General features: G+C 38.2%; 1 long non-coding RNA gene across 1 annotated transcript in view; it reads right to left on the reverse strand.

Annotated features, from left to right (window-relative positions):
* Positions 1-435: 435 nt before the first annotated feature.
* LOC129471164 (uncharacterized) overlaps positions 436-23,773 on the reverse strand; it is a 56,188-nt gene continuing 32,850 nt past the window's right edge. The window contains exons 4-6 of the long non-coding RNA XR_008653504.2: positions 14,866-15,017; positions 13,903-14,007; positions 436-494 (exon numbers count right to left, since the gene is read on the reverse strand). This is a non-coding gene — a long non-coding RNA (uncharacterized lncRNA). The remainder of the gene's footprint in view (positions 495-13,902; positions 14,008-14,865; positions 15,018-23,773) is intronic.

Consider the following 23,773-nt stretch of genomic DNA (forward strand, 5'->3'; position numbering starts at 1 on the left):
CATCTGTTACACTGCTCCCTACCACTGTAAGTTAGGGGAAGAAAATGACCTTTTTTCTTCTTTAAAAAGAAAACAAACAAAAAAGAAGTCAATCAAATATCTCCCCATCTGTTTACCAATTATACATAATGGTGAGTCATTTTTTTCCTGTGAACAACATAATTACCAATGCATAAACACAAAATAAGTTTGCTTTTAATCAAGAATCTCAACTCTGCCAGAATATTCTCAGATATCTTTTTTATTAATGCTATGACCAGGATTTTTAAAGAGTTTAGGATATATATATATATATCTCCTTTTAGAATCCTTTTAGAATCCTTTTTAGAATCAGATTTGAAAATATAGTTTAGATGTCAGACACTAAAAGAGATGATGTGCATGACTATCACAATCCATATACACAAACTTACCTGTCTCCAAATTACAGAGGATGAGCCCAATTAGGAAGAAAATTATGATTGCAGTCTTTTTCAATGCATGAAGTCATTTTCCTTTGAAAGTTCAAAAAACATTACAAAAGAAGTTAATAAAGAACATTTGTCTTCATTCATTCAAAAACTATTAAAGCATAGGCACAATTATAAGGCAGTATGTTAAATATGAGTTAAATGTGTAATTAAAAGAGACAATGATGGTTGTATCTGATTGTATCCCAGGTTCTTGAAATGACCCTGCAGCTACAAAGGTGCAGGTAGTTCCTAATGGATAGCATTATGTGGAAGACACTATATGGAAAACTTACTGTCCAGGCTTTGGCCTGCAATTTCTTTTTTTTTTTGTATTGACCTAAGCCCTAATTATATTCAGTGTTTTTTTTTTTTCTTCAACTATTATTTAAAGTTCAAGTGTACATGTGCAGGATGTGCAGGTGCGTTACATAGGTAAACCTGTGCCATGGATATTTGGAGCACAGATCATCCCATCGCCTAGGTATTAACTCCAGCCTCCATTAGCTATTCTCCCCCAATATCCTGATAGACCCTAGTATATGTTATTCCCCAAAATGTGTCCATGTGTTCTCATGATTCAGCTCCCACTTATAAGTGGGAACATGTGGTGTTTGGTTTTCTGTTCTTGCATTCGTTTGCTGAGGATAATGGCTTCCAGCTCCATCCGTGTCCCTGCAAAGGACATGATCTCATTCCTGTTTGTGGCTACATAATATTCCATGATGTATATGTACCACATTTTCTTTATCCACTCTATCATTGATGGGCATTTTTGTTGGTTCTATGTCTTTACTATTGTGAATAGTGCTGCAACGAACATTCGTGTGCATGTATCTTTAAAATAGAATTATTTATGTTATTTTGGGTACATACCCAGTAATGGGATTGCTGGGCCAAATGGCATTTCTGCTTTTGGGTCTTTGAGTAATGGCCACTGTCTTCCACAAAGGTTGAACTAATTTACATTTCTACCACCACCAGTGTAAAAGTACTCGTTTTTCTCCCAAACCTTGCCAGCATCTGTTGTTTTTTTGACGTTTTAATAATGGCAATTCTGACTGGTGCAAGATAATATCTCATTGTGGTTTTGATTTGCTTTTCTCTAATGATCAGTGCTATTGAGTTTTTTTCATATATTTCTTGGCCACATGTATGTCTTCTTTCAAGAAGTTGGCCTGCAATTTCTTTGTGCTTTCCTACTTCAACACACTGGGCTTAACCATTTGTGAACTTGGACTGGAACAGAGAAAGAGACCAACATCCTCAGTCTCCAACATGATTTTGGCCCCCCAGATTCCACCATTTTAATGAGTAGTACAGTCAGTCACAAAGGAAAGAAAATAGTTCTTTTTGTTTGTTTGTTTACAAAATACAAAGACCTAATGGAACCAATCTACTTGTCACCTGCCTTCAACTGAATCTGCTCTAATTCTGCCAGGTCTTTCTTCCAAGTGTTTAAGTCAGTTGTGGTTTGAAGTTCCCCTCCAAAATGGGAGAAAGGCACTATATTTCTCAAGGGTTTCAAGAGAGAAGAGTAAACCAAATACAGGTCTAAACAGTGAAATGGCCGCTTAATGAGGAAGTTAGACCTTCTTTCTTAGTCTGAAAACTCTGCTACCTACCACTATGGCCTATTTATGTCCTTCAAACCAGAATTATAAATGGGGAAATGGAAGGTCGTTGAGTTTCACTGAAGGTCATATGTACCTATGTGTCCCTTTAGGGAGCTTATAGTATTCTAAGAGTGGTAGGCAGTTGTCAAATGAGGCTACACTTCGGATTCTGTAAGTAAAAATAAGTCCCAAACCCCACTCCAGACATTCATATTTTTCTATAACACATTCAGGTGATTTCTAAATCTGTAATCTTTGCTGTAACAGACATTGAGTTGCCCCAGTAACTTTAATATGAAACAAACTATTATGACAGTTGCCAAGGAAGTCCAGAGAATAATACCAGTGCACCATACTTGAGAAATTAAAAGAAATGTAGGCTACTTGAGGACATCAAATAACCCAAACCAAGCCCAAGACTAAACACCAGAGTGGTTAAGGAACTTAGAGAATCGATATAGCTAGTACTAGAAATGTAATCATGTGTACCTGGGATGATGCCTAAGAGATACGACAGCCTCAGTAACATTTTCATAAATGTTTTACATCAAGGGCTCCAAATAGTAATAAGATACGGGATATGAAAAATTTGCACAAGGCTATTTTTATTCAGAGTCATAGTTTGCAGGAAATAGAATATCATTCAAAGTAGCTTGAACCAAAGCAGATAATTCATTAGAAATAATCAAAAGGTATCTCATAAAACACAGGGCAGACAACATGTAGCCAGGCTTTAAGAAGAACTAGAAAGAATCAAGGAACTTGGGTAACATTCTCTTTTTCTTCTTAGTGCCAAACATCTTATCTTTGCTTTCTTTGTGGTCTCTTATTTGTTTCTAAGACCAGTATTATTTGCTTCTCCACGTCCAAGACATATCCTGTCTTTTTAAATGTCCACAATGATACACCAGTGTCACAAAACCCCAGTTCCATGTATGCAAGAAAGATAATTTGATTGGCTAGTTGTATCGCATGCTCAATGGTTGTATCACCCATGGACATGAAAGAAAAGCATCCCTACAGGTACCTTACCCTGGAAATAGGAGTGTGTATTAGAGGTAGTGCTTAGATAAAGGGACATAATTAGGCCAATTTCAAAAGAAAAAATCAATATTCTGCATTATGATTTATAGTGAATTGGGTAATATTAATTTATTTTTAATTTGGATCAGTGGAGTTGTGGTTCACAGGCTAATTAATGCAATGATGTTGAGACAATCCAACCTCACATGCTAAAAATAATTTACCACCTAAACTAAGTAAACATGTTTTCTACAAATAACATTCTTGTGAATTTAGCTTTCTATATCAAACATTCATACCCTTAAAGTTATGTCAACTAACCTTCTAACAACAACAACAAAAATTAAAAATTATAGGAAAGTCTTTTATCATTATGGCAATCAGACTTAAAAGTTAAATTTCTAATGACAAGACACAAAAAAGTATGATTCTACATAAATACTTGTACCTGATACATACACCTTTGTTAGCTTCTTCTCTTATCAGCATAAATAAGGACTTATTGTTAATCCAGTAATTTTTATTTTCAAAATCACTTGTATTTTCTCAAAACTTCTTTCAATTAAGTTTCTCTCAACCTAATTTTAATCAAGGAACAACTTAAAATATTTGGGACTTCTATTTTTTATTTTTGTAAAAGTTACACCAAAAAGTATTTACAGCATGTTATCCACAGCACAGAGAAGGATAAGTCGCCTGTATCAAGAATGTTAAATGGACAAGGGCCTGAGTAAGTCCTACCACGTTTTAGAAGTGGTGGGAAAGTTAAACCAAACCAAGCAAAGAAACCAGACTTTAGGTATAGGGCTGGAGTTCAGAACAAGACCCTGCTACCGAGTATGAGTCTTCGTAGTTGCTCAAGTGGGTGTATGGAAGAAAATAAATAACATCCACTAAATGCAAAAAGTACACTGGGCATCATTTAAACTTTCATTCATAATTAATGGCCTCTGTATCTTCAATATGAGCATCAATTCTTACTGGTTTGGCAAACTAATAGTACACACTTCAAGGTGGTAAAATAAAAGATATATTTCCATTCTCCAATCTGCCTCTTTCCATAATGTATCCATGTAACAAATGCCTGTATACAACAGAAGAATCAGAAGTTCTTTAAATCTGTAGATGAGAGGACTGAAGGGTAATGTGAAAATGTGAACAACTGGTTCATAATTTTAATGCATTTTTCCTGTCTAATATTGAAAGGGGACAGGAGGCCGGGCACGGTGGCTCACACCTGTAATCCCAGCAGTTTTGGAGGCCAAGGTGGGTGGATCACTCGAGTCAGGAGTTCAAGATCAGCCTGACTAACATGGTGAAACCCTGTCTCTACTAAAAATACAAAATTAGCCAGGCTTGGTGGCCCACGCCTGTAATCCCAGCTACTTGGGAGGCTGAGGCAGGACAATTGCTTGAACCCAGGAGGTGGAGGTCGCAGTGAGCCGAAATCGCACTATTGCACTCCCGGCTGGGCAACAGGAGTGAAACTCTGCTCCCCCCCGCCCTCCAAAAAAAAAGAGGACAGGAACTTCTGGAACATAAAATTTAAATATAGTATTTTATTTGTATATAATGCAATTATACATATTTTGTTATTTTCTTAGCATAGAGGCACTAGAGTAAATGTTATAAGTTAGCTGGGATGTAGTGACACTACAGTGAACAAAATACATCTTATATGGGGACACTTCCTTAATGTTAATGTTATTCCAAGTAAATCTATGGTATAGTTCTAAATTAAAAACCGAATACCTCTTGACTCAAATTTCAGTGACAAAATTTTAGGAACATTATGGGACTGTCTATATAATGCATGTGACAATTTTTAATAGGAAAAAGAAATAGTTCACAGAGTTCACCCAGAAAGAAAGTCAGCAAGAAGCTGCCGTGGGAAACTGCTTTACTGATGATTCAAAACTGGAGCAAGTTCACAGATGTTTGCTCTCTGATAAGAAAGAGGTGCCAGTTATAATTTGCCTGAGGTGACCTTTTAAAATAATGTCAACTCCCAAAGAACTACCACCATCTGGATGGTTGCTGGCTCTAAGATGTGGAACTGAATTAGGCATAAAAAGTAAACCAGGATTATTTTAAACAGTGGCAAACTATTCTTAATTTCTTAGCTCCCTGGTTGAAACCCATTACCCTCTCTATGTGGTTCCTAATCTCCTGGGTAATACTAAACACTGGCCTTTATGGTTACTCTCATCATAAGCCAACTTACACAAAGAACAAGGAGAATGAGCCTATGCTCATTTCCTAGTCTCACATTTCTTCTAGAGGAAGAATCATGCCTGTAGAATAGGACACATGATATGTGATAGACAACTACAAGATTAATTGTCTGCATCTAATTCTAGCAAAGTTATTTGGGAGAAACAATAGCTATATACTATACCTGGGAATTCTCAAGCACCCAAGAACAAAAGGACTTTTTACATACAATACATTCTAGCCCATAGAACAAAGCTCTCCCCAGATTATTTTCAGGCATTCAACCAAGACAGAACTAGCTAGATAATATATGGCTCCAGTATTAACTACCATTTATTTCTTTTGGTTGTTCTCAATAATAATACTTTTCATCGCACACTGGTCTTGGATCTACTAATCACAATGGATATATTGCTCGTGTAACCCTCACTGGAATTTTTACCCTGACTGGATAAACCCCGTTGTGTTCTTGAGTCACTCCACTGCCTCAGTCAAAGAAACAAAGAAACGAAAACACAAGACATTCCATAGTTTTTCCTGCTTTGTCTCCTGTTTTGCCGGTTTTCCCCAAAATCCTTGGAAACCTACATCCTTTGTTTCTGGATGCACTGACAACTTATTTTATCCTTGCTAACTACTCAAAATATCTTTTCCTCTTCCTATAATTAATCTATAAGGTCAATTCAACAGTATCTGTATTTTTTAATTGCTTAATTTGGAATTTCAAATTAAATTAGCTCTAAAAACATTAGCAATGATTGTTTTGATCTTAATGTTATTAAACACACGCAGACACAGAATTGGCTAGAAAATGTGTTAACGTAAGCGTTTTCAGCTAGCCACTCCAAAATTGAATCACGCTACCTCCTCAAGGTACATGGGCTCCTCATCGAAAGGCATAGATACAATCCAAAAGCACAGAATCTAGGAATAAATAGCCCCTACAGGGCTTACCTACTATATCTAAACGTTCTAAGTGATGGACTCGGATTCTGCTTGTTGATTTTAATCCTTCTACTCACATGCCTTTCCATTCCTGTGCATACAAATCACTGCTCTCTGGCCACAATGTCACGAAGGGAGAAACAGGTTCTCAAAATGGAATAAACATCCAACAAACATTGAATGAAGACCGAACTGTGTACTAGACACAATATTATATACTTAGAATACAGATATTATTCTTTCCCTAAGGAGCCACTATCTCGTGTGGAGAAAGCTGAGAACCATGCTGACTATTACAGTAGATATACACACAATATTTTGGTGATACATGAACTATAGTATGGTAGAAAGTACAGTAAATAGTTAAATATGTACAGGGTCACATCTCAACTCTGCTACTTAAATTTCTTTAAAAATTTATTTAAAGAGAGGGTCTTGCTCTGTCATCCAGGCTGCAGTGCAGTGGTGTATCATAGCTCCCTACAGCCTTGAACTAATGGGCTCGAGTGATCCTCCTGCTTCAGCCTCCCAAATAGCTGGGACTACAGGGGCAGGCCACCACACCTGGCTTTGCTACCTTACATTTGACTAAGGAAATGTTATATAACATCTATAGATATATTTCTTTATCTAAAATGGGGCATTTCTAATCCATACCTTGTGAGAGTGTCATCAAGAGTAATGATAGTTTATGAAAATTACATGCAGCATTGTGGGTCCATAAAACAGACCAGCTGTGATGAGTGTCAAGAAGGGGACCCAAGGAAGAGTATTTAATTCTTTCTGAAGATGATCAGAAGAGAAGGATCTGAGAGGAGGTAACTGGTAAATACAGGCAAGCCAGATCCTGATATCTGTGTATATTAAATTAAAGACTTTGGACTTAAACCCGAAGTTACTGTGAAAGACTTTTAGAAAATAAGTGACATGATTAAATTAGCATTTTAGGAAAAAAACATTTGAGCCACTCTATAGAACATGAATTGAAGCTGAGCAAGATTGTGAGGAGGAAGGCTAACTGGAATGCTTATGAATAGACAAGAGGAGCAGTTTCATGGAAGTGAATTTGTTTAGCGGCTGTGGACATGAATGGAACAAAAATTGGTTGTTAATTGGGTATGGAGGGGATCAGAGTTTGACTCTGAGGATGCTGGATTAAAAGTTGTCTGTGTTACCAACATAATTAAAGCACAGGGTGAGCAGGTTTTAGGAGGTGGTGATGCTTCCATTGCAAGAGAAGTAAAACTAGCTCGAATACCAAGTGCCCATGAAGAAATGAAACTGATATTCCTTTACAGTTTGTGGAACAAGACTCATAACTTTGTGGTTGTACTGTGTGTAAGAGAAAACTAGTTTCCGTTAAGGGTAGTGCCAACTTTACATTTTATCTATTTGTTGAAACTTGCTTTAGGTTTCCTATAATCTGGTGGGGGAAAATCCTCAAACAACTCCTTTGTAAATGTGTAATATGTGCTTTTCTTTTTTTTTTTTTTTTTTTTTTTTTTTTGAGACAGAGTCTCACTTTGTCACCCAGGCCTGGAGTGCAGTGGCGCAATCTTCGCTCACTGCTGCAACCTCCACCTCCCAGCTTCAAGCAATTCTCTGCCTCAGGCTTCCAAGTAGCTGGGATTACAGGAGCCTGCCACTACGCCTGGCTAATTTTTGTATTTTATTTTTAGTAGAGATGGGGTTTCACCATCTTGGCCAGGCTGGTCTTGAACTCCTGACCTCATGATCGCCCGCCTTGGCCTCCCAAAGTGATATGTCCTTTTCTTAATACATGTATACATACAAAGCGTGAGTCCCAAATTTATGAAAAGCCAAACTTGATTACACAATCATCTTATATTTCATAGCTAATGTCAATCATAAATAATCGAGCAAGCAATTCTTTTCTAACACACTTTTTGGCCTCATCTTCTTTCTTCTCCTTGATCTAACAAAATATGGTGTATTCTGATAGGTTGTACTTGCAGAAACAACATAATGAATCATTTTCAAAATAATTTCACATCTTGGCTATAACAGGAATGATCTCTGCATAATCTTAATATAATAATTTATTTTAAACCCCAAATTACCTGTATTATACATAATCATATTACATTACTAAAAAATAACACAGCATTTGGTCAAATTGTCAGTAATAAAATTATAGTTTTAAGTTTGTGCACAACTAAAATATAATTGAATTTCAGAGTTGACTAAAACCAGAATATCGAAATGGACACGGGATGATATTAAACTGTAGTAAGCCGAATAATGATCCCCAAAGATGCTAACATTTGAATCCCCAGAAGCTGTCAGTATGTTACTTTACGTAATAAAAGGTTTTGCAGAGGTGGTTAAATCACAGAGTTTGAGATGTGGGAATCACCCTGGTTATTCAAGGTGTTCCCAGTGAAATCACAAACGCCCTTGTAAATGGGAGGCAGAGATATTTGACTGGAGAGAGGGTAATGTGACAACAGAAGCAGACAAGGAAGTGATTTGTGGCAGACAAGTAACCTTCAGTTGCCTCTGGTCATTGGAAGAGGCAAAGAACAGGTTCTCTCCTCTTGCCTCTGAAAGGAACCAGTCCTGCCGACTCCTTGATTTTAGCCAAGAAAGACTCATTTTGGGCTTCGAATATGCAGAACTGTGAGAGAATAACTCTGTGTTGTTTTGAGCCCCCTAGGTTTGTAATATTTTGTTAGAGCAGCAATAGAAAACGAATACCTAGAAGTGGGATACTGCTGAAAAAAATATCCGGAAGGGTAGAAATGACTTTGGAATTTGATAATGGGAAGAGGCTGGAAGAATTATGAATCAGGGGATGGAAAAGTATAAATTTCCTTGAAGAGACTATTAGTAGAAATATGGTTGGTAGTGATTCTGACAGTGAGAATGCACAAGGAAATGAGAGGCGTGGTGAAGAAAGCCTATGTCACCTTAGAGAATCCCTAAATCATCAGAAACAGGCTGTTGATACAAATAAGAATATTAGGCCCGGTTCGGTGGCTCACACCTGTAATCTCAGCACTTTGGGAGGCAAAGGCAGGCGGATCACAACATCAAGAGATCGAGATCATCCTGCCCAACATGGTAAAACCTCATCTCTACTAAAAATACAAAAATTAGCTGGGCGTGGTGGCACGTGCCTGTAGTCCCAGCTACTCGGGAGGCTAAGGTAGGAGAATCACTTGAACCCAGGAGGCGGAGGTTGCACTCCAGCCTGGAGACAGAGTGAGGCTCCATCTTAAAAAACAACAACAACAACAACAACAAAATAGGAATGTTAAAAGCACTGCTCATGAGATCTCCTAAGGAAATGAGAAACACGTCATCAAGAGGTGCAGCTTAGTTCATTCTTGCTACTTGTAATAAAATCTGATAGGAAACAATTAGACTGAAGCAATAACTGTTAAGCAAAAATAAAGTAGGCTCTGCTGACTGGGAGATTTCTCAGCCTATCCAAAAGTGCAAAAGATGCTAAATTGGAGATTCATTGTCAGGAAGTGACTTGGCTCTGGAGTGAAAGAGGTGTGGTTGAACAACTTTTACTTGTGCCTCTGAAGTATCAAAAGGTCAAATTATTCAGTCATAAAGAGGACTATTGATGAAATTAGGTGTGTGACTCATGGATTGCCTGTGCCACCTCAGCAGAAGACACTCCCTGACCCCCAAAACTTCATGTCTGTCTCACATGCAATACATTCACCCCATTCTTAAGTCTTAAAAGTTAAACATCATTTTAAATCCAAAATCTTATGTAAGTCTGACCAGCTCAAAATTTCCAAATCTCATTATTTCAATATTCTAAATTAAGCACAGATGGGACTCTAGATATAATCCATCTTATGGCAAAATTCCTCTTGGACTTCTGACCTTCAGAACTATAAGAGAACAAATGTGTCTTGTTTTAAGCCACTAACTTTGTGGTAATTTGTTACAGCAGCAATTAGAATCTAATAAACCAGCTTTAAAACTTTCAAAGTTTTAGCACTTATATTTGGTGACCTCTGTAAACAATAAATAAAAGTAAAAGAACTTGAATTTAATGAAAATTTGTCAAAAACCATTATCAACATTTTCTAACAGATTTTTTTTCTGACAACAAAGAGAAAAAAATTATGGATTAGTAGGGAGTCAATGAAGACATTCTGTCTTACATGATTTATTTTCACCTTTGCTTGAATAGGAATTAAGATAGCTTTTAATTTCACTGTATTCCTTTAGGTCAGAAACTTTTGGCAAGTTACTTACATTCTCTGGTGCTTAGATTGTTAATTTGTAAAAAAAAAAAAAAAAAAAAAAAAAAAAATGGATAGTAATATCTAATTTATCACATAACTATGGAGTCAAATAACATCATTTGTAATATCTAAAATAGTAACAATGTGAATCACTTACCATTTTCAACTTATTTTACTATTCCTTTATTATTATATTATTTTATTATTGTTTAAACCCCTGTTGACAAGAAAGGAAAAACAGGAAAGAGCTTTTATTTTATTTTGGAATTTACTTCTTAAGTATGAAGTAAAAAGTTGAAATATTTTTCCATCATACAAAAATGCTTCAAAATATAGTAAGCCAACTAATTTAAAAGCTTGTGTTTTTCTAATTTTGTATGTGAATTGATAATTAAAGATAGACTTTGTGGCATTTCTTATTTTCAGAAAACTTAGTTTATGACATCTTAGACCTACCGGACAAATTAGAGAATTAATATTTATTTGAAAAAGGAATCATCCAAGGGCTTCTTTGAATAACCACCAGCAGGAAAGCGTTACTCATGTAAATAGAAAGTATCTATAATATGGTTTTTGAGGTTTTTATTTTTTTAGAGTCTCGCTCTTGTCACCCAGGCTGAAGTGCAGTGGCGCTACCTCGGCTCACTGCAACCTCCACCTCCCGGCTTCTAGCAATTCTCCTGCCTCAGACTCCCAAGTAGCTGAGACTACAAGCACACACCACCATGCCCGGCTAATCTTTGTAATTTTTTTGAGATGGAATCTCGCTCTTTCGCTCGGGCTGGACTGCAGTGGCGCAATCTCGGCTCACTGCAAGCTCCGCCGCCCGGGTTCACACCATTCTCCTGCCTCAGCCTCCCGAGTAGCTGGGACCACAGGCGCCCGCCACCACGCCCGGCTAATGTTTTTGTATTTTTAGTAGAGACGGGGTTTCACCGTGTTAGCCAGGATGGTCTCTATCTCCTGACCTTGTGATCCGCCCGCCTCAGCCTCCCAAAGTGCTGGGATTATAGGCGTGAGCCACCGTGCCCGGCCCTAATCTTTGTATTTTTAGTAGAGACAGGATTTCATCATGTTGGCCAGGCTGGTCTCGAACTCCTGTCATCAGGTGATCTGGCTGCCTCAGCCACCCAAAGTGCTGGGATTATAGGCATGAGCCACTGCACTCAGCCTGTAATATGGTATTTTTATATAGCGACGCTGAACAATTCTCTGGAACAAAATTGATTTTTTCCATGAATATACATTTTCTTTAACTTTGAAGAAAGTCTCGTAATGTACACAAGGGCTATATTTAGCCCATAATGAATATTCATGAGAATTCACATTATTAATAATCTTAGAGTTGTTTGCTTTATACTTCTGAATTATTTTTACATACACCTTTTGAAATTTAAGCACTCTTTAAATGTATTTTCTACTTTGAATTAGGAAAAATGTGTTTTAAGATAAAATTTTTTTTATCAATTTAATTTCAATTAAAAACAAATATATCAAATAAGATACGTATACATCACCTTCCCAAGCCCCTGATACACAGCAGGCATTTAAAAAGTAGAAAAAAAAGTTGTAGTAAAATAAAAATGTCCAAGGATGTTACATTGTTATATCACTATTATTAATGTTATCAGTTCAGGAAGGGCCAAAATGTTATATGAACATCTTCACAGAAACTCACAAGAGTTTTTTAATCCAGCCACAAAGAGTCAAAATTTTAAAGGAAACTTGTTTTATGTGGTATTTTAATTTAGCTTAACATAGTTTTTTTAAATTAATTACACATTTTAAAAATTCAAAGTATGTAGGGGCTATGATATATACAAAACTGTGGGAAAATGACATATATATGGAAAGCATAGGTCTTCCTCCCGCTTTTTGTTACACATTACGTATACACATGTACCTAAATATATATATATAATCAATTCATAGCATCCACTTGAGTGTTGAACATGAGATGGTACTGAGATTTAGGAGGGTCAGAATAACACTAGAAGCAAAATCAGAGATGATCAGGGTAACACTGTAAGCCATATCTGCTTAACTTCATTCCTATAATCTTGCCATTAAAAATTAATAAATTATTTAACTTTAAAAAATAACTAAACCAACTACGACATTTTTGTAAATTATAAACTTGGAAGTCTTCTTTCTTGTCATCTTCATTAATTATATACAATTTCATCACTACTGAAGTTTAAGTAATGTTAATATTAACATAATAAAATAGCCTATATTTAGTCTTACTATGCCCTCATTTTTATTCATGTTTATAGTGGAACATCTGTTTGGTTGACATTTTAAAGTGCCTACACTAAAATAGGCTAACGAATGTCATTTAGCACTCATATAACTAAAAGTACTAAGTCTAAAAATGTTTGACAATAAAACAAGGTGATATTTATATCATTAAAAAAACACTACATAAGTAGCATAAACATAATTCACTTTTAAAGATCTTTATGTGACAAGGAAATATTTTCAGCCTACCTTAGAACTTACATATAAAAATGATCCATTCTTAATGTACATAAAAAGTCACCATAGAAGAAAGTGCACATTATAGTATACAATAAGAATCTGACCCAATAAATAAAGAGTAGTAGTGTTTCTAGAAGGAAAAAATGGTTTATTCCAGCTTTCTATAAAGGGAAGCAAATTGAATAAAATCAAAAGTAATGCCACTTACTTTTCTAATATGTGTTTGCTACATACACATAATGAATTATTAGAATAATGACACACATTTGTTGTGTTGTTTTATAATTGTCAATATATTTTCACATTCAATTCTAACCCCTCAGCCATGCTTCAATTTAGGCGGTACACATTTGAACCCCATTTTATGTATTAGGTAAGTCTATTCGATGATAAAGTTGAAGTTGGAAGTTGCATTTCAATTTTCTCAAGCCAAGTTCCCCAAGTCTTGATTTTGAGGCAATTATTAATAAATATTACAATCCCTGTACACATAATCATAAGGAAGAAACCACGTATTTCCTGTTAGAACCAGCCTTCTGGAGTTCTCTGAATGTTAATGAAGATGAATAATGCTGAGGTTCAAAGGAATGCCAAGTAAATATTACCACTCTTCTCTGACGAAGTGTGAAACAACAGAGAAGTAAGACAAAAGATTCTATAGTTAGGAACCAAAATATCACTTTTGTCACTAATAAATTTGGAGAATGCAGCTTGAGCATATGCCAACAATGGATTTCCTACGATTGATGCCAGAATCAGAACAGCATAACCCTTTGGTCACCTACAGCCTTGGACCCCCATAAGCCTCTCCAGGGGACGGGGCCTTTGCATTTAAATTGATCACATGCCTAAGAGCATATGACTTCTGTAGGCAAGCAGACCTCACAAAGAAGAAGAAAAGGAGCCAGGTTTCCCTGCCCAGTTTTTTCCAGTACTCACAAACAGGTGTGCGAGGAAGTGGAGAGCGGCAGCGTCACCAACTAGTGGAGTTTCCCTGCTATTTGGAAGAAACCATCAGGAGTGGGAAAGAAGTGTTTCTTCTCCCTAAAAATGTCAAATAATCATGGGGACAAGAAATATATGTAAATACAGTTTAGACTTTCAAAATGTCTTGCCAAAAGTCATAAAATGTCCACATTTGCCACAGAAGGATATAAAAAATAATGAAGAAATATAGAAGCCCTAAGATACAGATAGTTATTTTATTCAAGTGAGATTCAGTGGAATCTCCTATTTATACTGGAGCTGCAATCACCATTGATGTATAGTAAAATAATCTATTAGGGGAAACATACCTGATTTTTCCTGAAATCTCTTAAACTGATCTGAGGAAGGATGTGTGCAGCTTACTAAAACCCCTTAGATGAGACTTAATATCATCTCCCAACTAGGTCTAGCTTTAAATGGGGTGTGTTGCTTCTTTCTCCCCTGCCTATTGAATTTATTTACGTTGGTCTCTTGTTCTAACCCTTTAATATAAGTCTTATAACCCATTAACCCCCAGGACTAGATTTTTAACTATAAAACAGATTCCCCATCTCTTCATTCACAGATTGGTATAGCACAGATTTTTAGCCCTTGGTACAAACTTTTGCTAGAGCTGTGACTAGAGATAGTTGAATTTATTGGTCCCCATTTGTATCATTTTGAATAAACTTATAGCATCAGATAGCTTTGTCTTTAGCTTGGGTCACCCCCTATTAGGTATCATCTCAGTTGTTTGCCAATTTCATTTTATGGATGTATGGTATGGTTTGAATAGATGACCTCACTACAAATCTCATGTTGAACTGTAACCTCCAACGTTGGAGGTGGAGCCTGGTGGGAGGTGTTTGGGCCATGGGGGTGGATCTCTTACAGCTTGGTGCTGTCTTCACAATAGTGAGTGAGTTCCTGACTTACCTGGTTGTTGTAAAGTGTGACACCTTCTCTTCTCTCTTGCTCCTGCTTTTATCATGTGACATGCCTGCTCCAGCTTTGCCGTCCACCATGAGTAAAGGCTCCCTAAGGCTGCCCTAGCTGACCAGATGCCTGGGCCATGCCTCCTGTATAGCCTGCAGAAAGATAAGCCAATTAAACCTTTTTTTCTTATAAATTATCCAGCCTCAGATATTCCTTTATAGCAGTACACGTACAGCCTAATATGATGTATATGCCTTGATGACAAGTTTCAAGTTATCATGAGAAACATATAATAAGTATATTTTAAAATATTCAGCAAACATTAAACTCATCCAAATTTTATTAATGTTAAATTTACATAAATAAATTGCAGTGAAATCTTGTGTGTTTATTGCCTTAGAAAAACCAATAAATTGGCCTGGCACAGTGGCTCACGCCAGTAATCCCAGCACTTTGGGAGGCCGAGGTGGGCGGATCACAAGGTCAGGAGACTGAGACCATCCTGGCCAATGTGGCGAAACCCCGTCTCTACTAAAATGAGAAAAAAAAAAAAAAAATAGCTGGGTGTGGTGGCGTGCCTGTGGCCCCAGCTACTCTGGAGGCTGAGGCAGCGGAATCACTTGAACCCAGGAGGCGGAGGTTGTAGTGAGCCGAGATGGCACCACTGCACTCCAACCTGGCAACAGAGCAAGGCTCCATCTCAAAAAAAAAAAAAAAAAAGAAAAAAGAAAAAATCAATAAATGTATGCCAATGTGAAAAAATAAGAATTCATGTTTTTGGAGATGGGGATGGAATGGGAAGAATACACTATTCTCAGAATGGTTTCTTCTGACACAGAGAAAGGCTCTAACAATTATTGTACTAATGTATCACCTGAGGGTATGGTGTATACACCAGCAGCAGCATCCAGGAACGTCCTAAAAGAGCAGAATTTTCGGCCCCACTGGACCTACTGAATTAGTACCTATATTTTAACAAAATCCACAGGCAGCTCATATGCACATTAAAATGGAAGACACGCTGTATTAATCCATGAATACAACTGTTCAATGAGCATTTGGAGCCTGGAGAATGCTGGGACCAGAAAGAAAGCTTTTGGGAATATGGAAATCATTGTTTTGCCTTTGTTCTAAAATATGGAGACTACACATTTGGAAAATGAGATGCAGATCTTTTTTATTTTCCTCAGAAAAGAATGAAGTTGAAGAAAGTCTGGTAGCCATGGTGGTTCAAGCCTGTAATCCCAGCACATTGGGAGGACAAGGTGGGAGGATCACTTAAGGCCAGAAGTTTGAGACAAGCTTAAGGAAACATAGGGAGACCCCATCTCTACAAAAAATCTAAACCTTAGCCATGCATGGTGGCACATGTCTGTAGTCCTAGCTATTGTTCTGGAGGCTGAGGCAGGAGGATTGCTTGAGCCCAGGAGTCCAGGCTGCAGTGAACCATGATCAAGCCACTGCACTCCAGCCAGGGAGACAGAATGAGACCCTGTCTCTAAAAAATAAATAAATAATATCATATGTATATGAAGAAGAAAGTCTGGAGACTAGTAAACTTGAATTATTGAGGAGAGAGAGGGATGGCCACATGTGGGAGGGCAAAAGGATCACTCAGTCTGTAAGCATGAAAGATGAAGCAATGGTGATTGAAGTTTATAACATCATGAAAGGTGTACAGAACATGTTTCACCGATATTAGTGTCAGAGAAATGCCAATGCTGGAAAAATATATCTGTCTTTTACCATAGCAAGTGTAGATTAAGTGTCCACTACTCAGACATCCAACCACCTCTTTGTAGTTATCTAGGGCTTACCTCTTAGCCAGGTTCAATCCGGACTGAATCTCAACCAAGTGACAGGAATATAAAGGGAGCTGGCTCCATTTCAAAACTCTCCTTTGCTTCACTCCCCATTCCCAATCTTTCCTTCTCCTCTTTCCAGTAGGGCTCTCATCAGTTACTTTTGCTGCCTGCCAGTAGTTTCAGATGATTTCAATGAACTTTAGACACTCTTCATTCCTCTGCTTACTGATATGGATGTTTTCTTGATGTCTCTTGCTTGATTGATCTGAATGATTATTTACTGCCCAGAATCCCCAGCTTGTCAGCTTATGACAATCCTGCAGGTCACCTCAGCTCTTGCTGTCAGTGATTCAGGGTTACCGGTGGGAGGGTACTCCTTGGGCTTAAAGGCAGTGACTTCATTCAAAAAACAAAGTATTTCTTTATATAATAGTAAAGGTATCCTAAAAGTTGTTCTTACATTACTATGAAGAACTGCCCAAGACTGAGTAATTGATAAAGGAAAGAGGTTTAATTGACTCACAGTTATGCATTTCTGGGGAGGCCTCAGGAAACTTACAACCATGATGGAAAGTGGTTGCAGGAGAGAGAAGTACAGAGCGACATGGGAAGCCCCTTATGAAACAATCAGATCCATTGAAAACTTACTCACTATCATGAGAACAGCATGGCGGAACCCACTCCTATGATTCAGTTATCTCCACCTGGTCCCACCCTTGACACATGGGGATTATTACAATTTAAGGTGAGATTTGGGTGGAGATACAGAGCCAAACCATATCAGTAGACTATAGATCTTGAATAGGTTCAAGAAGGTTTTATGTCTCTTATACATTAAAATCCCTGGGAATACATAAAAGAAAGAAGACTTAAATAATCCTGATTAATATGGTGGAGTACCTTCTATAAAACACCCCCAAGTGGCCAGAGGCAGAGCACTAGGAAGTACGATATGTTCTTACCCAGTTTGACATCTTTCTATTCTCAATTTCCACTTAACAACATTACCTAGTGATTATGATTGACATGATGGTTAATACTGAGTGTCAACTTGATTGGATTGAAGGATACAAAGTATTGATCCTGGGTGTGTCTGTGAGGGTGTTAACAAAGGAGAATAACATTTGAGTCAGTGGGCTGGGAAAAGCAGACCCTCCCTTAACCTGGGTTAGCACAATCTAATCAGCTGCCAGAATGGCTAGAATAAAAAGCAGGCAGAAAAATGTGAAAAGTGAGAGACTGGCCTAGTCTCCCAGTCTACATCTTTCTCCCATGCTGGATGCTTCCTGCCCTCGAAGACCAGACTCCAAGTTCTTCAGTTTTGGGACTCAGACTGGCTCTCCTTGCTCTCCTTGCCTGCGGATGGCCTATCAAGAGACCTTGTGATCATGCGAGTTAATACTTAATAGAATCCCCTTTACATATATGCATAGTCCATTAGTTCTGTCCCTCTAGAGAACCCTGACTAATACAGATTTGCTACCAGGAGTGGTTTTAGAGGAACAGAAAATTAAGAATGGAGTTTTTTCATTGGTTTTGGGGTTCCTGGAGTTGGCTGCTTAATATGATTTGACCCCCAAATTCTAAGGACTCTACTTCTAATAGTATGGAGAACACTGGTAGTCCTCGGCATGAACTGTTTAGAGAGTTATGCAAAATAAATGCATTTGACACTCCTGATTCATCAGTCATGAGAGGCAAGGAGTTTAGTGACTCTGTATATAATACCTTTGACCACATGTGGAGAACCAAGGAATATAATGAAGCTGGTTGGTTGCTCTTAAGTTCAGTGGACAAAGTGATGAAAGAAAATGATGAACTCAGGGATTCTATCTCCAGGCTTCAGAAGTAGATACTGAGCCTCAAATCTGCTAAGATTGTCCTGAGTGAGAGACTTATCTCCTGTAGAGAAACAGCTGAAATTGTGGAGAAACAGACACAAGTTCTTATCATGCGAGTGGATGACCTGCAATGACAGATGCATGCACAGCCTTGCCAGGTGTCTACTGTTAAAGTGAGAGCATTGATTGGAAAAGAATGGGACCCTGAAATTGCAATGGGGATGTGTGGGTAGAACCTGATGAAGCTGGGGACACTGAGTTTGTAAACTCTGATGAACCTTTTTTTTGCCAGAAAGAACAGCTTCCCCATCCCCAGTAGTGGCAACATCCCCTCCCTAACCCATGCTGCCATCAGCCTTTCCATCTTTGTCAGAGGAGATAGACCCTGTGCTGCCTGAGGCAACAGTGATGGCCTCCCCTGCATCAGTTGCCAGGCAGGATAATGTTGACTTTCCTCAGGAGCCACTCCCAACACCTCTGTTTGCTTGTAGACCTATAACTAGACTAAAGTCCCTGCAGGCCCCTAGAGGGGAGGTTCAGAGCGTGACCCATGAGGAGGTGCACTACACTCGAAAAGAACTGCTTGAATTTTCTAATTTATATAAACAGAAATCTGGAAAACAGGCATGGGAATGGATATTAAGGGTGTGGGATAATGGTGGAAGGAACATAGAGTTGGATCAGGCTGAATTTATTGATTTGGGCCCACTAAACAGGGTCTCTGCATTTCATGTTGCAGATCTGGGAATTAAAAAGGCTCTAATAGTTTATTTCTTGGTTAGCTGAAATATGGATTAAAAGATGGCCCACTGTGAGCCAGCTGGAAATGACTGATCTCTCTTGATTTAATGTAGAGTAAGGGATCCAAAGGCTTAGGGAGATTGGGATGGTGGAGTGGATTAGTCACGTTGGACCTACTCATCCCAGCTGGAAGGGTCCCGAAGATACACTCTTGTCCAATGCTTTGTGAAACAGATTGGTGAGGACAGAACCTGCATCTTTGAAGAGCCCTGTAATGACTCTTCTCTGTATGTCATATCTAATGGTGGGAACCGCAGTCACTCAACTACAAAATTTAAATATAATGGGAATAACTGGATCCTGAGGTGGCCTGGGCCAAGGTGGCCTCAACCATTAAAGACAAGGTGGGCATAGATACCATAATGGACAGCAGAGGCAAAGTGGCTATCAGAATAGTCTGACTCAGGTAGAGCTCTGGCTTTGGCTGATTAATCACAGTGTTCCTAGACATGAAATTGATAGGAAGCCTACTGTATTCTTATTTAATTTATATAAAGAGAAAACTTCTATGTCAAATGGACAGAAGTCCAATTTGAATTATAAAAACAAGAATGATGGCCCCTCAATCAATGTCAAGACTTGAGCCAGTTTACAGACCCAGAACCCCTTTAAGGAAGGGAAGGCCAGGTTCCCTTGAGGAAGGACCCCACTACATTACCAACAATTTCTGCAGTGAATCTTTCTTCCATCCTTCCCCAGTGAGACCTCCAGACTTTTTACCAGGGTAACTGTGCACTGGGGAAAGGGAAAAGATCAGATATTTCGGGGACTACTGGACACTGGCTCTGAGCTGACATTGATTCCAGGGGACCCAAAATGTCACTGTGGTCCCCCAGTTAAAGTAGGGGCTGATGGAGGTCAGGGAATTAATGGAGTTTTAGCTCAGGTCTGACTTACAGTGGGTCCAGTGGGTCCCCGGACTCATCCTGTGGTCATTTCCCCAGTGCCAGAATGCATGATTGGCATAGACATACTTAGCAGCTAGCAGAATCCCCACATTGGCTCCCTAACTGGTAGGGTGGGGGCTATTATGGTAGGAAAGGCCAAATGGAAGCCATTAGAGCTGCCTCTACTGAGAAATATTCAGCTAAGATTCAGGGACCTTCTACCATAGTAAAACTTCTAAGGGTCCAGTGGTGTGGGGCCTGTCGAGATATTCCTTCTAAGGTGAAGGATAAGTTGCTGCATTTGGCCCCTCCTACAACCAAGAAAGAGGCCCAACACCTAGTGGGGCTCTTTGGATTTTGGAGGCAACACATTCATCATTCTGGTGTGTTACTCCGGCCCATTATCTAATGACAAAGAGCACCAACATTTACTCAGTACCTATTGTGTGCCAGCTGCAATATTCATGGCTTAAAATATAACCAGATCATAAGACTTTTCTATAATCTCAGAGTTTCATCCAGAAAAAAATATATATAATAGATGCCAGTAGCCTCCTAGTTTTAAATTGATTCCTATATTATCTATGTAAGATTTGCATAATGCTTCTTTCTGCCAACATTAGCCCATTAACTACCTCCAGCATCTACATGAGGAATAGAAGAGTGACAGGAAATTGAGGACAACAGTAGTGAGGATCCATTTGGAGACAGAGATCAGTATGTCTTCCCCTTTCCAAGGTGCGGGAACAGGGAAGGCTTCTTCTCCTCTGAAGTCAACGAGGGTAGCTTCATGAGAACCCCTGGGAGAGCATGACATACGTGACCTGAAGTTTCACAGATAAAGATCAGGTCACTGACTCTAAAACTCACCCATGAACACTCTAAAGAATGACAGTCTGTGGCTCTTTCCCCACCGCAAGTTTCCCAGCCTGGTTGAAGGAAAAAATATTAATTGGTAAAGCTCAGGGTTTTAATATAATACTGAACAAGACTTTTAATATTAAGAAAAAAATACTATTTTTTATTACCTGAAACTCACTGGAAAAGCTTTTGACCTTGAATGACTTTCATGCAGGAGAAGGAAACAACAAACAGAGGACGGCACTTGCTTTCTGTTATCTTACGGAGCCCAACTCACTTTACTGACTAGGTTACACATACATCTTCCCAGGAAACGTTAAAATTCTATCCATGGTTTGTGTAACTGGTAGCTTTTTAAAAATTCTACATTCTTTTCAATAAATCACATTGTAAATGAAATTTGTTACCTCAAATTTGTTACACCCATCTTTCTGCCTAATTCCTTACTATTCCTCTCAAATAACTCTACTCAAATAATAGATATTATCATTTATAAACTTGCTTTCTTTTTTTTTAATTTATTAACTTTATTCTTGGTTTGACCGCCTGTACTTTCTATCTATTTTAATTCTACCACATTTATTAAATACATAAGTCATCTCAGCTGAATATAATCTCTGCTTTAAAGAAGTGCAGGCTTTTGAGTACCTCGTGTGTCTGCTATTGTGGAAGGAATATAAAGTGAAGGATAGAGCATCACTCATCTTAAGAAGCTAATGAGTCTGGTAGAAAAGACATACAGGTTGTATTAGTCTGTGTTCATGCTGCTGATAAAGATATACCCAAAACTGGGCAATTTACAAAAGAAAGAGGTTTAATTGGACTCACAGTTCTACATGGCTGGGGAGGCCTCACAATCATGGCAGAAGGCAAGGAGGAGCAAATCACATCTTACGTGGATGGCAGCAGGCATAAAGAGAGAGCTAATGCAGAGAAACTCACGTTTTTAAAACCATCAGATCTCGTGAGACCCATTCACTATCACAAGAACAGCAGAGGAAAGACCCGCCCCCATGAGTCAATCATCTCCCACCAGGTCCCTCCCACAACACGTGGGAATTATGGAAGGTACAAAATGAGATTTGGGTGGGGACACAGAGCCAAACCATATTACACGTACTTATTTTAATTAGAATGCAAAGTAACATTTGATAATTGTATAATTGATGTAAGGAAAGTTTTGGAAGGTCAGAGGAGACTATCACTGCTTCTGACTAGAGCATGCATTTTCAAAAAAGGCAAAAATTGGTTCTGGAGGGTGGGGAGAATTAAAAAAAAACTAAGTCTTTTTATGTAGAAAGCACAGATATTCATTGCATAAACAGATATATTCTCTATGATATTCAAAATTCATGGGGAGGACAATCAGGAAAAAATGTCTCAAAAGGCTCTTGCGCAGGCGAAGGAGGTATAATAACATCAACAAAATAGGTTGAGAAATACAGGACTAGAGGAAATGGTGATGACAACTCAGATATAATTTTTTAATTTTTATTTGAATGAATTTTAGACTTATCAAAAAAAACTGTAAAGGGCACAGAGAATGTCTATATATCCTTCACCCAATGTTTCCTAAAGTAACATTTTATGTAACTATGGCATAAAAAGCAGAACCAGGAAATAAAATTGATACAATACTATTAAGTAAACTAAAGTCCTTATTTGAATTTCATAAGATTTTCCACAGATGTGCTTTTCTTGGATCTCATATTGCATTTAAGTGTTTCTCTTCAGTCTCCTTTTTAACCTGGGGTGAGTTTACTCCCTAGGAAAGATTTGGAAATGTCTGGAGACTTTTGAATTATTACAACTGCAGAGGTGTTGTTGGCATTCAGTGGGTAGAGGCCAGGGATGCTGTTAAACATCCTACAATGCAAAGTTCAACTTCCCACAATAAAGAATGATCCAGGCAATAATGTCAATAGTGTCATGGTTGAGAAACCCTGAGTTGAGGAATCAGTGTGTTCCTCAGTGTGAAGAGTATGCAGCTGTTTAAGAGAATGATGCGATGTCCAGGATGAGAATGCATAGCTGATGCATTGGAAGGGAACACTTCAGTAATCAATTATCATTTTGAAAATGTAAAGTCAACTTAGAAATAAATTTGAATGCATTTTTAACAGGTTTAAGCCTTAGTCATGTATTTAATTGACATTTGTGGTCATTGCTGTTTGCTGTTTGCACTTTTCTGGAGTGGTTCTCCGGCATTCAATTTCCCTACTGACTTGGGGTTCCCCAATGCATGCACTATCTCCGTGATGCAGTACATCTCACACCACAGAACCCAACAGTAAAGAAGATTCCCCTTTTCTAGCACTAACTGTGCCCTGCAGCAGCAATAGCAGTATCCCGGCCAGATCATTTCTGCTACAATACAGTTACTGTGTTTCAGGAAAGACCTCCCAGTTGACCTTCCTCCTCATTCATTTTTCAAATCTAGTTTTTTTAGCCTCCCATAAGTCTACTATTACATTCAATTTTCATTGCTGGAGACCAAGGATTGGTTTCTAAGCTTGCAGACTTATACAACAGAAAACAAGAGCCCTGACTGATGCAGTGGGCCACCTTCTAAGGTTTTACTAGCACAGGGCTGATGCCATTGTAACTGCATTAGAATGTCCACTCTGATATCAGTCAGTTGTATGGATAAAAAATAAAGGTAGGACTAACAGTAGTAAGAAGACATATATTAGAGTGGTTTTGAAAAGATACA

Source organism: Symphalangus syndactylus, chromosome 21, assembly GCF_028878055.3.
Source record: "Symphalangus syndactylus isolate Jambi chromosome 21, NHGRI_mSymSyn1-v2.1_pri, whole genome shotgun sequence".
Taxonomy (NCBI): domain Eukaryota; kingdom Metazoa; phylum Chordata; class Mammalia; order Primates; family Hylobatidae; genus Symphalangus; species Symphalangus syndactylus.